The sequence below is a fragment of the Piliocolobus tephrosceles genome, chromosome 7 (assembly GCF_002776525.5).
Source record: "Piliocolobus tephrosceles isolate RC106 chromosome 7, ASM277652v3, whole genome shotgun sequence".
NCBI lineage: Eukaryota > Metazoa > Chordata > Mammalia > Primates > Cercopithecidae > Piliocolobus > Piliocolobus tephrosceles.
This window is the reverse complement of record NC_045440.1, coordinates 94,438,852-94,449,368: the sequence shown is the minus strand read 5'-3', so window position 1 is coordinate 94,449,368 and position 10,517 is coordinate 94,438,852. Positions and strand designations below refer to the sequence as shown.

The window sequence follows — 10,517 nt, the reverse complement described above, 5'->3', positions numbered from 1 at the left end:
AATCAACTTTTATTCTGAACTCAGAAAAGTAGCAGTGGGCTAGTTAAAGACAAATCAAGGAACTCATGTTGCTTAAACGGAAGGATTTTCTTGGGCAAAAGATTAAGATCTTGGAGGCCAAACCTGTCTCTACTAAAAATACAAAAAATAGCTTGGTATGGTGGTACACACCTGTAATCCCAGCTGCTTTGGAGGCTCAGGCAAGAGAATCTCTTGATTCTGAGAGAAACAGGGTCTCATGGAGCAAACTGGAATTGCTCTTGTTGTGATAGAAAGAAATGCTTGGGTGATTCCTCAATAAGGATTCCAAGCTCTCTTCTGTTTTAGGAGAAACTGAAATGTACAGGAAAAGCTGTCTCTTGAGGATTTCTGTGATGATTTTGCTTCCTAAAAAGTTAAAGTGACCAAAAATGAGTATATGCTGTACACTGTACAAATTTAATGGATCAGTCCCATCTGTCTATACTCCTATTCGAATTTACTCTTCCTCATAGCATTTATTCTTGCCAGTATTTACTTTTTTCCTAGTGTTTATATATTCGTCAAGAATCCTATGAAAGTGACCTGTTTTGTGTACTGCTGCCTTGCCAAAGCCTATGAATACCTGGACGAGAAAGTCGTCAGTTAATTCCCAGTATTTATGAGAAGGTAGCATGACACCAGTGGCATTTTAGTGTAGCTGATAAAAGTCGTTGTTTCGTAAGTGATGGAGGCAAAATGGGTTATCCATTCTGACGAGGTCTCTAAGTACAACATACACTGCAACCACACTGATAGCAACTCTTAGACCTTCTCAAGAAACACAATACCCTTATACTCACAGCTTCAAGGGGACTAGGGATCTCTAGTCTAGAAAACCCAAATCCAAGCTCAGACACACACTTAACAGTCCCCCAAGGGTTTTTATAAAGAAGAAAGCACAATACATAAATATTTTGAAAGTAAACTGCCTGACTGCAAACCCTTGGCCTCTCTACTCCAAACTCTAAACCCAGGTCCCAGGACACAAATATTAAGGATGTGTTCACTCAGGATGTTCACTCATGGCTGTGTTCACTCAGGTGAGGAACGATGCCCACAATGGCCAATATGCACAGAATAAGAATGTAAGGCCAGGTGCGGTGGCTCACACCTGTAATCCCAGCACTTGAGGCCAAAGTGGTAGGATCACTTGAGGTCAGGAGTTCGAGACCAGCCTGGCCAACATGGTGAAATCTGTCTCTACTAAAAATACAAAAATTAGCTTGGTATGGTGGTACACACCTGTAATCCCAGCTGCTTTGGAGGCTGAGGCAAGAGAATCTCTTGAATCCGGGAGGTGGAAGTTGCAGTGAGCTGAGATCATGCCATTGCACTCCAGCCTAGGCAACACAGCCAGACCCTGTCTCCAAAAAAAAAAAAAAAAAAAAAAGTAAAACCACTTAGCTAAGGAAGCTCAAAAATGAAAACGTGAAAATGGGAGAGGGCAGAAGGCTGTTGGAGAGGGAGTCTGAGGCCCTCAGAAGAACCAGTCATATAAGGAAGAACGTTAAGGAATAAATCTGTCCTTAAAGTCAAAGTCAGAGTCCACCACTCGCATGCTCCCACCCTGGAGGCACACTACATCTTCTGTTTGTGCTGAACCACAGTAGCTGCCTCTCCATGTGTCAGAAAGAGGGCTGAGCACATGTGAGGACATGGACACCATCTCCAGCAACACAGGAGTCCAGGATCTTCACAGTCATGAGGTCCCCACTGGCCCTCCAGACTCAATCTCAGCCTCTCTATTGTGGAGCTTGGATTCCTATGTGATTGGGTTCTGCTTGCAGCAGAAGGTGGTTTGAAGACAACCTTTTAATGACACCAGACTCACTTGTCATCATGTCATGGCTGCTGATGGGTACCTGAGACATCTTCTTTGTAGGATTTCCTTGTTCCTTAGACAGGGTTCTCGGTGGAATAATGGGAGGTAGAGGGGAGGGCATGTGTGGGGGTGTCAGTTACTGCATATTGAAGGAATCAGGCTTGGGGATGGGAGCAGAAAAACATATTGCCTTTTCTAGTTGTTACACAATGCTGTGCACAGCTAGGCTTATTACCACTACACCTATCTCTCCCTTCACTCCTTCCTGGGTGGCCAGGGAAGGCCAGGAGGCAGTGTGTTATTGGCTTAGGGGACTGCCACATTCAGAGCAAATCCAAGCTACATTGGGGAGAAGCACCTGTTTTCCTAAGGACCTCAGACATCTAAATTTTAAGGAGTCACTAAATGGATTCAACAGATGAAAAGAATAGGAGAGTTAGTGAACTTTAAGATATATCAGTAGAAGTCATACAAACTGGAAAACAAATACATTAGAAGAATGAAACAGGAATCTCAGAGTCCTGTGGCACAACTGGAGTCCCAAAAAGAGAAAATGAGGAAGAAAACAATTTGTGAAAATTCATGAGAATTGAAAGCAGGAACTCAAACAGACACTTGCAAACTAATGTCCATATTGTAGGGGCAACAAAATTCACCTACATCATCTTAGGATCCCAGTTGGGCCCAAGAATTAAACTGACATATGATTAAGTTAATAAGATCAAAGCATATACATTTATGTGTTGTTTGTCACTGACTTCTCTTTAGATAATTATCTTGAGTTTTCAACGGTTTGACAAACAACACATTATATACAGGGGGGTATTGTTAAGAATAACGCCAACTTTTAGTCAGAAACAATGGGGGCCAGAAGACAAAGAAATGACCTCTTTGAAGCATATCCAGGCCGGGTGCAGTGGCTCATCCCTGTAACCCCAGTACTTTGGGAGTCTGAGGCAGGCAGATCATCTGGGGTCAGGAGTTTGAGACCAGCCTGGCTAACATGGTGAAACCCTGTCTCTACTAAAAATGCAAACATTTGCTGGGCATGGTGGTGCATGCCTGTAATCCTAGCTACTCAGGTGGCTGAGGCGCAAGAATCATTTGAACCTGGGAGGTGGAGGTTACAGTGAACCGAGATCATGCAACAGCACTCCAGCCTGTGTGATGGAGACTCTGTCTCAAAAAATAAAATAAAATAAAATAAAATAAAATAAAATAAAATAAAATAAAATAAAATAAAAGTCAAAGTGTTTTCAAAAACTAAGGTGAAGAGACTTCCAGGTAACTAAAAACAAGGGCCACTGAGTGGTAGGCAACCTCCCCAAATCTCCTCTGAAATGCTATGAAGTAACTCCACAACTATGAATCTTCTACAGAAAACTATATCTTCAACACTGCCTTTAAGACAGAGAGAATGCCAAAATTGCAAAATAGCTATGAGTAAAATGAGATAAAGCATGAAATCTTAGCACCAAGGTTCCACACATGCCCACCTCAAGGCTCTATGAGGTAAACTGCAAGAAAGAGGGACAGCTGGTGGAGGCCTGAGACAGAGCTGGAGTGAGACCCTCAAACTGATCTACCCTTATTTCATTTTTTAAAATAAATAAATTTAAAAGGAAAACAAATATCCATAGCAGCTTAAACCAATAATCAGTTTTATTTTTTCTCATGTGATAGGAAGTCTGGAAGTAACACGTCCAGGGCTGGTGCAGACACTCAAAGAAGCCACAGGGTAGGCCAGGGACACTGTGGGCTTTCTGCAGTCACTTCCTTACGCTGTGGCTTTCATCCACATGGTCATTAGGTGGATCTTCCAATACTAGGTACTGGATGTCCTTATAAGGTGAGAAGTAGGGGATAAAGCAAAGAGCAAAACATACAGGGAAGAATTCAGGTTTAAGAACGACCTCTGTTCAAGAGCTTTCTCAGAAGCCCACGTAGTGACATCTGCTGATTTGTCAGTGGCCAGGGTTGTGGGACATGGATGGTCGTAGTTGCAAGAAAACCTGTAAGAGATTTTTAAAAATAGCACACCTTACTAATCTGACAGAACCTGGATTTTCTTCATATGGGAAGAAGATGAGAGTGGACACCAGAGAAACCACTAGAAGTATCTGCCACTCTTGGCTGGACAGTAGGCTGCAAACATACCACCACTTCATGGAGACATCATGCTCTGGGCACAATGCGTGTGAATGAGGTGCCAGTAACAAACCAGCACTGAGAAATACCCACATGTAACACAGATCTACATACGTGATTGGTCAAGTAGGTTGTCCAAAAGGCAATTAGGACGTTACCAAGGATGAAGCTACAGTAAAAATACTATATACAAACCTTTTGTGATGAGGCTTTAGGGTTATTTAGAGGAGTGCAACCTTAAAAATAAAGATGAAAAATGTATAAGTGGGGTCTGTTTTCATGATGAGAGATTAAGTGCACTCCCGAATTCACACAAAAATCCTGTTGGGGTTCTCCCCCAGTGAGAATATTCACATGCACAAGTGAGGGGACCATGGCTGGACTCATTTCCACATAGGAATTGTCAGCACTGATTGTGTTTTAAAGGTTTTGTAAAAGAAATTTCTCCTAGTGTAAGTGCTCAGAAGATTCAGAAAACTGAGTAATTGTTGCAGGTAATAATTGAGGAAAGACTGCATGATTATTTTCAACCTCAGCAACAGTGACGTTTGGGGGCACATAACTCTTTGTTGTGGGGGGCTCCTGTGCACTGGAGGGTACTCAACAGCATCCCTGATGTATTCCTACTACAAGTCAGGAGCACCTTCCCCTAGTTCTAACACCAAAAATGTCTCCAGACATTATCAAATGACACCTGGACAGAAAAATTGCGGCCTGGCTGAGAACCCCTGCTGCAGACAAACGGTCAGTCAAGTTTCTCCGGAAAGGGACAGATGACAGGAAGCATTTCAGACTTCGTTGGCCATGTATGTTCTCTATTACACATTCTTCCTTTTTTTTTTTTTTTTTTTTGAGACTGAGTCTGGCTCTGTCGCCCGGGCTGGAGTACAGTGGCAGGATCTCAGCTCACTGCAAGCTCCGCCTCCCGGGTTTACGCCATTCTCCTGCCTCAGCCTCCCGAGTAGCTGGGACTACAGACGCCCGCTACGTCGCCCGGCTAGTTTTTTGTATTTTTTAGTAGAGACAGGGTTTCACCGTGTTAGCCAGGATGGTCTCGATCTCCTGACCCAGTGATCCGCCCGTCTTGGCCTCCCAAAGTGCTGGGATTACAGGCTTGAGCCACCGCGCCCGGCCACATTCTTCCTCTTTAAAGATGGACCAACTATTGTTAGCTTGCAAGCCATACGATAGACAGCTCATCATGGTTTGTGGACCTCTTCATGACCTTCCCACATTCCTTACTTCACTGATTTCTCTCTTCAGTGTGATTTCTGTCCTGAGGAATCGATTGAGACCAGGAAGGGTTTCCCCAGTCACTGCATTTACAGAGATTCTCCCTAGTGTGCTTATTACTCATGGGCCCAGAGGCTAGAAGTGGTGCTGAAGTCATTTTGACATTAAATGCCACCCTGGGGTTTCTCACCTTAAGTTCTTCTGTGATTGTTAAGAGCTGAATGTACCCTGAAGGCTTCTCCATGCTACAGATGTACATTTTCACCCCCAGTGTGAGTTCTCACAAATCTCCTATGGGATGAGAACACCTCGTCTTCCCACAGTTTTTACAGGAATTGGACTTCTCCCAAGTTACATGGATTCTTTTGCACCCAGTAAGGTGCGGGCTGAAAGAGGCTTTCTCTTACACCCGTGAGATCTGTTTCTGGTCTGAGTAATCCTGTTTCTTTAAAGCAGGCATGCTCACTGGAGCCTTTTCCACACGGACGACACAAAGAGATTCTCTCCCCGGTGAGTTTTCACGTGGGTCCTGAAGGAATAATGATCGCTGAAGGCTTTCCCGCAGACAAGGCATTCACAGGGCTTCTCCCTGGTGTGGATCCTCCTGTGCATGTTCAGGTTGGAGCTGATGCTGAAGGCTTTTCCATAGTGATCACATTCCTACGGTTTCTCCCTCATGTGGCTTTGCATGTGCGTCTTCAGCATTGACTGGTTCCTGAAGGCTGTGCCACACTGCCTACACTCAGCGTGTTTCTTTACAAAGTGAATGCTCATGTGCCTCCACCGGGATAAATAATCACTGAAGACTTTCCTGCAGGTGGCGCATTCGTAACGCCTCTCGTGTGTGTATCTTCCTGTGTGCAGTGAGGTTTGAGCTCCCTCTAAAGGCTTTCCCGCAGAGATCGCACCCATACAGTTTCTCTCCAGCGTGAGAGTTCATGTAAGTCTCAAGGCTGGACTGGTTTCGGAAGGTTTTCCCACACTGCCGACATTGCACGGGTTTCTTGACGATGTTAATTCTCATGTGTTTCCTCCGGGACGTGAGATCGCCAAAGGATTTCCCACATTCTTTACATGCATAGGTCTTCTCCACAATGTGGTTCTTCTCGTGCAAATTAAAGTTCGACTTCCAGCGGAAGGCTTTGCGGCACTGCGTGCATACGTAGAGCTTCTCCCGGTTGTGATTCGTCACGTGCTCTTTGAGGTGGGAGGGGTGCCGGAAAGTTTTCCTGCAGTCGTGACACTCATAGGGCCTCTCTCCGGTGTGCGTTCTTTTGTGTGCAGTGAGGTGGCAGCTCCGGCCATACGCCTTCCTGCACTGATAACACTTGTAAGGGCTCTCACCAGTGTGAACGCTCATGTGGATTTTCAGGGCTGAGAGGGTCCAGAATGCATTTCCACACTGACTGCAGTCAAAGGGCTTCTCTTTGAGGTGAGTTCTTGCGTGGTCCTAAGGGCTGAATGGTCGTCGAAGGCTTTCCCGCAGTCGCTGCACTCGTAACGCTTCTCCCCGGTTTGTATTCTCCTAAACCGTTCATGAGAAATCCGCCCCCACAATCCAATCACCTCCCACCAGGCCCCATCTCCAACACTGGGAATTACATTTCCATATGAGATTTGCATGGGGATACACATCCAAACTATATCAGAGGGTCTCAAAGAAGTGGTGGCCCTGAATACAAATGCAAGAGATTTTGGCATCTAAGTGACTCTGGCAGGATGTGGAGCAGGGAGTCTAGAACAGCTGTAGGATCCATGAACTCAGAGACGTTCTGCCCCGTTTCTGTGTGATACGTGAAACAAAACCAGGGTAATTAGAATGCTGTCACCATGGATAAGTTAGAACAGATAGGTTAATTTTTCAGAGCTGTTAAGGCTGCTTAATTTCTCTTTTAATTTTCTTTACAGCATGGCAAATGCAGTTCTATTTTTCTATTTCTACAAATCTTACTCTACTCTTATTGGGATCTGTTTTTCTTCTCACCAGGGCCAAGACTGGGATGAGGCAACCCAGGCTGGTAGATAAGTGTGCAGTATTTAAGGAGGCGCTTCCAGTGCCAGTCAGACAAGCACAGGGCTGGCTCAGAGTGAATGGCAGCTGACACTGCACTCACAGACCTCACCCTGGACCCAGCCCTGCTCCTCAGTTTTAGATCTTCCTCCTCCATCAGGTTTGTGGTCCAAAACAAATGTTGCTCCAAACGGTTCCATTATGAGCTCTCTTGTGACCATAATTCTCCCAATATTTCATTTTATCCCCATATTCAACAATCACAGTGTCCCAGGATATTCAAATTTGCAGATGTAAATATTACAGAGAGAATAATTCTTTTGTTACTTTTACTGACTGGTATTTCTTACTGGGCTTACTAGGACTATTTCTACTACTGTTATTCATGTAAATATAGGCCCACCATGGTGGCTCATGCCTGTAATCCCAGCACTTTGGGGGGCTGAGGCGGGAAGTTCAAGATCAGCCTGGCCAACATGGTAAAACCCTGTCTCTGCTAAAAATACAAAACAATTATACAAAACAATTAGCCAAACGTGGTGGTGCATGCCTGTAGTCCCAGCTATTTGGGAGGCTGAGGTGGGAGGATCACTTGAACCTGAGATGTGGAGGTTGCAGTGAGTCGAGATCATGCCACTGTACTTCCAGCCTGGGAGACAGAATGAGACCCTGTGTCAAAAAACCCCCTCTCTCTCTATATATAAAATATATAAATATATATAAAAATATAAATTAAAAATTTATGATTTCTAAAGGACAATTACATTTGCTAAAATAAAAGCAAAATGGAAACCCACAACAAAAGACCTAAGTAAATAGCTTTTAGATTACACACAGCCAAAAAAAAAAAATTTGTTTCTTAAATACAGTCTGCTGCATAAATGTACCCTGGAGCACTTTAAGTAATTCTGATACCCAGATCATATCGAAATTCAATTAAGTAAGACTTTTTGGGGTGGGCTGATGAATTAGTACTTTAACAAACTCTACATGAAATTTTTATGAAGGCTGAAGTTTAAAAGCTACTTGTAGCAATAAATGCAAGGTAAGCAGGAAAAGAGTTGAGAAACATAAATACAGCTAAGAACCATGAGGGCGCAGAAGATAAAGAACTGAACCATTTCCAACTGGAGTTACCTATGAGAGACAGAGAAGGAGCCCAGGCAATTACTGCAAAATATAGTGGCTGTAGATTTTTCATTTCAGGAGGAAAATATAAACAGATTGAAGAGATGAAAAGAAATCTTAAGCAAAAGGAACCAGAGAAAACCAATGGTAAAAACATTGTCTTAGCAGCAACCAGAGGAAAAAAGACAGGTTACCTTTTAAGCAATAGTTCTCAAACTTTAAGTTACATCAGAGTCACCTGGAGGTCTTGTTAAAACACACTGTAAATATCTCTCTATTAAGAAACAAACCAATCCTGGGCATAGTGGCTCACACCTGTAATCCCAGCATGTTGGGAGGCCAAGGTGGGTGGATCACTTGCATGCAGGCGTTTGAGACCACCCTGGACAACATAGCAAGACCCTGTTTCAAAACAAAACAAAAACCTCACATTTCTAGGCCCCATCCCCAGGTTTCTGATTCAGATCTAGGGAGTGGGGTCAAAGAGTATGTATTTCTAACAAGTTTCCAGGTGATGCTGATGCTGCTGGTCAGGAGACCAGGCCCCAAGAAACACTGCTTTAAAGAAACAAACATTAGACCAACATCTGACTTCTCATTAGCAACCGTGGAAGCCAGAAGATAGTGGAACATCTTCATAGTTCTGAAATAAAATATAAAATCTTATAACCACCAAAAATGTCCATGAGAAAGAGGGAAAAATAGTGTCTTTGGGCTTGCAACCCACAGAAAAGAGACATGAAAGACGTACTTCAGGGAGAAAGAAGTAATCCTCTGATGACTTAACCAAAGGGTGTAAGAATTACATCAGAGTGTAAGAATCAAGTAAAGCACTCAAAATAGCAAATGTGAAAGTATAATGAAACAAGAAATGACGGTATGCAACAACAATAAAAATTTCTTCTGATATTTAAAAAAAGAACTAAATATGTGCAAGTATGATGTATCAATAAAGAAACCTGAAAATGGTTGATAAGAAAACCATGTAAATCAGGAGAGTAACATATATCTGAATCTAGATTTAATGAACAAGCATGGTAAGAATTGTTTAGAACAACCACTGAAATAATAGAATAAATAATTTCAAAATGTACAGAAAATAAAGCAAAATGACAAAAATACTAAAACGAAGCTAGAGAAAAGAAAAAATAGAAGACAAATGTAACATTCAAATATGCTAATACAGAAGATGTTAATGGAATTAATGCTTTAACTAAAATATTAATATTCACAGAATAGATCAATCCAATTTTGTGCTATGTACAAGAAACATCTAAAATAGAATACAGTAAGAATGTAAATAAAAGGATATATAAGGTAAGTAAAAAGAAAAGAAAGCTGCTTCGAATGTTAGTATTAAACAATAGATTAAGGCAAAAAGGCTCATAGAGAAAAATGAAGTATTACATAATAAAAAGAGTTATAAATCAAGAAAGAGGTGTGTGTGTGTGTTTAAAACATAGCCTCAAAAGAATGAAAAATAAATAAATAAATAAATAAAGGGACAGAACTCTGAGGAGAACTGATGAAGCCACCACCAGAGCTCTCACAAATCCAGTTCAAGCAGGCAATTCAATAACTCCATGCAGACTGAACATGATGAAACAGCATTTCCTCACTATAATATCCAGCCACACACGGGGCCATGTATGTCTCAGAAAATGCTTGACCACAGAGCAATGAAGTTAGCAAACAATGACCAAAAGATAACCAGAAAAAAAGTCATAGAAATGAAAATGAAAAGAAAAAATTCTAAATCTGCATGCCAAAGAAGCCATGATATTCGATATTTAGACTTAAAATACAATAAAGTATGATACTGCAATTGTTTGCCAAAGTAATTTTTTTCTTTTAAAGTCAGTTTTATTGAAAGATAAGGAATCTCTTTACAGCAGGGGGCAGCAAACGATTGCTTTTGAACTATGTATCAGGCAAATGAAAATTGTAGAGGTAGCTTTTCTGTTTAATTGTAATTAATAGGCCCCCAAATAAGACAATGGAAATCTTCCTTGGTCTTTTCTTTTTTCTTTTAGAATAAAATTACTTTCAAGCTAAAAGTAAAACGTAAAAGTATTGCTTTAAAATATTAAATTTACAAAAATAATATGTGATACCATCTTGACCTGAATCTTAATATAAATGTCTAAAAGTAAA

The 10,517-nt window shown here is 41.8% G+C and overlaps 1 pseudogene; it reads right to left on the bottom strand.

The window, feature by feature from the left end:
* Window positions 1-5,686: 5,686 nt before the first annotated feature.
* On the bottom strand, window positions 5,687-7,435 carry LOC111549707 (annotated as a pseudogene).
* Between the last annotated feature and the right edge of the window lie 3,082 nt (window positions 7,436-10,517).